Genomic DNA, 6,286 nt, shown 5'->3' with positions numbered 1-6,286 from the left:
CTGCTTTGAGATCTTCAACAGCTTTGTTTTCTTACCACGTACCCTGGTGCCGTACTCTTCTGCCGCTTCATGCATCCTGGTCATCATGAGTTGTAAAGCGTTAACAGAGCCAGCTGCTGTGGCCTGGTCACCAGTGTATCTCACAGGCTTGATGAGATGTCCTCCCACATGAATGCCTTCATCCACCTGACCTAACATCTCCCAGCAAAGCTTCAGCATAGACATTAAACAACAAGGGTGATAAACAACACCCCTGTCTGCTTCCATGTCCAATCACAGCAGGATCTGTCATACTATCCTTCAGCCTGACTGTCGCAGTCTGTTCCTTATAGTGCTGCAATCAACCTTCCATCACGCCAATCCACACCAACGCGCTGAAGGATCTCCAGGAAATGTAACCAATCTACTCAGTCAAAGGCTTTCCAATAATCCACAGAGCACATATATATGTCCTGGTTGGGGTTGATACATCTCTCGCTTAGTAGTCTTTTAAGACTATGATACCAATATGTTACTAATGATGTAATATTGTATAATCATGAACATCTTTCACCAATCTACTTTACTTTACGTCCTAATGCAAGTAGGACATGTTTGATGTCCTTCATGCTAATATGACATCACATGACATGCATAAGCTATAAGGAAGGGAGTTGTCCTTCACTCCATGGAACAGAACTACAGGATTGAAATTGTAAAGCGAGAAGGACACAGGTATGTCATTTCTAAGTCTGAGATACTTCTATGCAGAGGTGGGTAGAGTAGCCAGAAATTGTACTCAAGTAAGAGTACTGTTACTTTAGAGATTTATTACTCAAGTAAAAGTAAGGAGTAGTCACCCAAATATTTACTTGAGTAAAAGTAAAAAGTATGTTGTGAAAAAACTACTCAAGTACTGAGTAACTGATGAGTAACATATACACACATATCATATATATATATATATATATATATATATATATATATATATATATATATATATATAGCATGTAACTGTCGAAAGAAACCTGATTGCCCCCTCAACGGGGGATGCTTACAAACATCAGTTGTCTACCAATCTAAGGTAATACGCAAGGACATTAACACATCCGACACATATGTAGGATTAACCGAGGGTGAATTCAAAACCAGATGGAACAATCACAAGGCTTCTTTCAGGAACAAAAACCTCCGAAATACCACAGAACTCAGCAAACACATTTGGGACCTCAAAGACAATAATGTTGAATATTCAATAACATGGCAAATTCTTGCATCCAGCACACCTTACAATAGTGGTAATAAAAGATGCAACCTATGCTTGAAAGAGAAACTGTTTATTATCTACCGTCCAGACCTGTCATCCCTCAACAAGCGCAGCGAAATTGTAACAACATGCCGCCATAGACGGAAACACCTCCTAGGTAACACATGAACCAATCACCACGTATATATATATACATATATATATATATATACGTATATATATATATATATATATATATGTATATATATACATATATATATATATATATATATATATATATATATATATATATATACACACACACACACACACACACACACACACACATATATATACAGTGTTGGGTTAGTTACTGAAAACCAGTAACTAGTTACAGTTACTAGTTACTTTATTTCAAAAGTAACTCAGTTACTAACTCAGTTACTTACACCAAAAAGTAATGCGTTACTGTGAAAAGTAACTATTTAGTTACTTATTTTTTTCTCCTTTTTTTTAAGGCTCCCATTAATGCCCTTTTAGCCTTCATTTCAGTACTGTTATTGCACTGGAGAATAATACAATGTGTTGATCAACTTGACATGCATTTGCATCACTGAACTCTGCTAAGCAATGTGGTCTACATACAACACACAAAGACAAAGATATGTTTCAAAGGGCCAATTTATTTCAGGCCACAACAAATTGACAAAACTATTTTAAATAGCTGCAACATAACATACATAAGTAACACACCGCATAATAACAACATAGCTGTAAAGCTGGCTTCACCCAAGGAAGGCGCACATGACATACACAAAGCCTAATCAGGCATTTTTTTTCTCTCAAGGAATTGTGAAATAAAATCATGTATTCAGGAGATCAACACTGTAGTGAAGCCCAGAAGACTCTACACATTTCCCCAGTTTTAGTTTAGAGAAAATGAAAGATTGGCCTGGCCCACTAGCATCCCTCTTTATGTTTGTGAACTTTATAGTCTATACATTTAGAGTGATGTGATAATCAAACACTCTAGAAGTCTAGAATTAAATAGTATATAAGAGAATTGATTTGTGTACCTTCAATGATGAGCAGAGGCAGAGTTTGGAGTGTTTTCTTTAGCTCGCTTTCCATGTTTATGTACTCACTGTCCAGGTACTTGGAACATATTTTCTGTGCCATTTGTTGTTTGATGCCGGTATCATGCTATTTAGCTGCCAGAAAACGGGTGACTCCACTGTAGAAATAGCCTGCATGTCTTCTAGCACATACGCTGCAATGGCTCTATCAATGTTGTCCTGGCTAGCAGTCTCTCTGTTTTTTTTTTTTTTTTTTATGTCCTGTCCAGCTTCTCAGGCAAATCATATAGTTGATGTAGATGCCCATGTCGGCTGTTCACATTTACTTTACAAAAGAGAAGTGTAGGATACTTCTCTTGTTGCCTTATTTGTATTTGACTTTATTAAATGTATTTATATTATCATTTAGTGCAGCCGGGCCGGAGCAGGAGGGGATAGAAAGAGAAAAAAAAAGAAGACAGAGGGGGAAATTGTGGGGACAAGAGGGGGATTAGACAGAGAGACAAAAACAACAACAACAACAACAATAGAGCAACATCAGCAAATATGACATGTACAAATATGATGGTAAAAGTAATAGCAAATAAGCAGTTAGCGAAAAATAAAAAATAATACAGAAATGACAATGAGCATTATTACACTACAAATGGATCAATACAAATACCAATAGAAATAGCGCTATTGATAATGAACAATACCAATAATTTACCTTTATTATCAACAATACAGTTGTTTAAATGCAACAATACATATACGTAATGATAACTTGAGATACGAAAGAATGCAGAAAAATGGAGGGGGAGAAAGAGAAGCAACCTACATTAACCTTGTAGATTGTTATAGTCACAATAGGTTAAGCTTTGTCAGTGTGCCATGTGTTACACCCAGTTTACCCTAGGACAACAACGTTAATATATGTTTGATGAAACGTGATTATGTGCATGAGTGTAAGTATGCATATGTACTTGTATATGTACAGAATGTGTATATGTGTTTGTACAATGAATGTATATGTACAGAATGTGTATATGTGTTTGTACAGTGAATGTATATGTACAGTATGTGTATGTGTATGTTTGTATATTGAATGTGCGTGTGGATGTACGAACATTAGGTAGGTAAATATGTACTGTATTTGTGTATGTATGTGGGAGCGTAGGTACCTATGTACGTATGTGAGCATATGTGAATTTGCATGTACAATACATTCGACTCCCAGAGTGCGTGTGAGCCAGAGCACGGCCCCATCACCCCCGAGAGCCCAACTCACAAACAGGAGGCGTGGTGCCCAGGGAACCAGGGACCACCGCCCCCACGCAGCCAAGCCGGCCAGCGACAGGAACCCCAGAGCCCGACCCACCGTACCGCCCACAAGGGCCAGCAGCAGGCCGCAGACAGACGCACCCGGCAGAGGACAGGGCACGAGAAAAGCAGGGGACAGCCAGACCCCAAGCCAGCGAGAGACCACACCCCACACGGGCAGAAAGGCGAGACGCTCCGCCCGAGGGACCCAGAGACTCCCCGCAACCGGACGGGAAGACCGTCCCCGCCCCACCGGCAACCGGGCCACCCCCCACCCCCGGAGAGCGCGGCGAGGCCAGCCCCCGGCCACCCCACCCAAACCGGCCGCCGCAGGACCACCCAGGCACAGGGCCACCCAGGCACAGGGCCACGGGAACCACCCACCCCACCCGCAGGGACCCCAACGATGGAGATGGAACAACCAGCAACCGCCCCGCCGAGCCCCCCCCTGAGGGAGGGGAAAAATTAAAAAATAATATTAATAAAATATATTAAAAAATAAATAAATAAATTAATTAATTAATTTAAAAAAAAAGAATTAAAAGAAGATCACAGACATGCTGACAAACAAGGTCACTACCCCAGCAACTGGCCGACTCGCAGCACCTCGGAATACCTTGCAGCACCAAGCTACCACAATAGACGCAGGGACTAGGCCCAACAGGCCCCAACCAAGACGGGCACCCGGAACGGATGGACAGCGGGACCCAGGAGCTCCAGACACGCAGTTCGGATGCAGTAGCCTAAGGCGTCGACCCCCGTCTGACAGGCAGGCCCAGAGCGTACCCCCAGAAATATACATACATACATACATATATACATACACATACACACATACACGTATACATACCCACACATACACATATATACATATACATACACATATGTGCACATACACATATATAAACATACATACATACACACACATATACATACATATACACAGTTCGTCAGCCCCGACAGCCATCACGCGCGTGCGCTGCCACCAGTCACAACATCAGCCACACCCCTGCACCAGACCCAGCAGCCACGGGCGCCTACACCACAAACAAACGGCAGCAGAAACAGCAGCCGCAATAACCCCAGACAGCCAGCACCAGCCAATCAAATCAAAGCGATCAAAAAAAAACTGCGACCAGCAACCACACGCCACCAGGGCCACGGAGACCAGCCGGCGCCAGCCCGCCGGTCAGCCCGAACGCCAACACGCAAACAAGAGACACCAACAACCCCCCCAACCAATAGGTCCCCCACCCCAACCCAAACCCGCACAAACACACCACCGCCCAAACAACCGAGACACAGCATCCAGACCAGACACGGGGGCTGCGCCGCCACCACACCAAGTCACCAACAGAGACCCCACAGCGCAAGGTCGGGCCACACGGGCACGGACCCCACCCAACAGGAAGTGAGACCCGCGCGACGCCACACACAAATAAATAATAAGATTAAAAAAATAAAAAATAAAAAAATAAAATAAAATAAAAAATAAAATTTAAAAAATAAAATAAAATAAAAATAAGTAAATAATAAAAATAAAAATAATAAATACATTAAAAATAAAAAAATATATATAACAATAATAAATTAATAAAAGCCTGGCAGGCCACCAGACCGCAGTCCCCGCCGGCCGACGAGGCAATGAGGGGTGCGCCGAACCCCAAACCCCCCATGCATGTGTACAAGGCCCCCAGAGTGTCTACTGTGTAGTTAAAATTAGGAGGTCAGCCGTTACAGCCGACCTCCAGTCTCTATTGATGTGTGTAGCGTGAGTGAGATATGTATGCTTGTGGGAACTAATAATGCGATTAAAATTGGGGGACATCAAGGTCATGGTGGGTCCCAACCAAACCAAGCCCCCCAAATCCTAAGTGTCTAATATGCAGCTAAGATTGAGGGATGGACGAGCAGGGGACAAGACAGGAGGACTGGAGCCCCATTGGAGGCATCCTCAACCCCCCGCCATGCCTCCCCGCAGGACAATCCCCAAAGTCCTATATATGTGTGACTGTGTGCGCTATAAGTAGGAGGAGTAGAGGGCCCGGACATTCCCCCCAGTCCACGCGGCCGACAACCAGGAACTACGGCCAGGAGGCCGCCACCCCCCGCCACAGCCCGTGACCCACACCAGACCACTTTAACGTGACGCCACGCGAGCCCCTCCCCCCGCCAAAAAAAGCCAGCCCCCGCCCCAACCCAACCCTGCAGAGCCCATACCGGCAACCAAACGCAGAAAAACCGCACAGCCCCCACGCCCAATGCAAACACCGCATCCCGGCCATCCACACAGCAACGTGCCCATACAAGTCCCGGCCAGGGGAAGGAGCCCCCCAACGGGGGAAGAAGCCAATGCATCCCGTCCGCCCGCCAGCCCCCAAACCAGCCGGCAAGCCAACGCCAGCCAGCCCCACAACCCCACAAGCGCACAGACACCAGCCACAGTCCCCCAACCACTCCAACCCAACACAGCGATGCCAACCGCTGGTATCACCGCAGCAACCATCACCACCACCGCCCGTCCGCAGCGTAAACACCCGCGGCCGCCGAAACCAAAACAAAAAAGCGACCGACCCCGTAAACCACAACAACGCACACCCCCGGCTACCACCGAGGCCACCAACCCACCTACCCCAACTCATCCACAGCCAGGCCAATTGAGCCACCGGACATCCACACCCAT

At 45.1% G+C, this 6,286-nt stretch overlaps 1 protein-coding gene across 5 annotated transcripts in view; it reads left to right on the top strand.

Annotated features, from left to right (window-relative positions):
- The first annotated feature begins 615 nt into the window (after positions 1 to 615).
- LOC133570713 (uncharacterized) overlaps positions 616 to 6,286 on the top strand; it is a 21,137-nt gene continuing 15,466 nt past the window's right edge. For all 5 annotated transcript variants that reach the window (XR_009810236.2, XR_009810234.2, XR_009810235.2 and 2 more), the window contains exon 1: positions 616 to 714. The gene's annotated coding sequence lies outside the window, so the exon portion shown is untranslated. The remainder of the gene's footprint in view (positions 715 to 6,286) is intronic.

The sequence above is a fragment of the Nerophis lumbriciformis genome, linkage group LG28, assembly GCF_033978685.3.
Source record: "Nerophis lumbriciformis linkage group LG28, RoL_Nlum_v2.1, whole genome shotgun sequence".
In the NCBI taxonomy this organism is placed as follows: Eukaryota; Metazoa; Chordata; class Actinopteri; order Syngnathiformes; family Syngnathidae; genus Nerophis; species Nerophis lumbriciformis.
The sequence above is the reverse complement of the archived record's forward strand: the minus strand, read 5'-3'. Positions and strand labels throughout refer to the sequence as shown.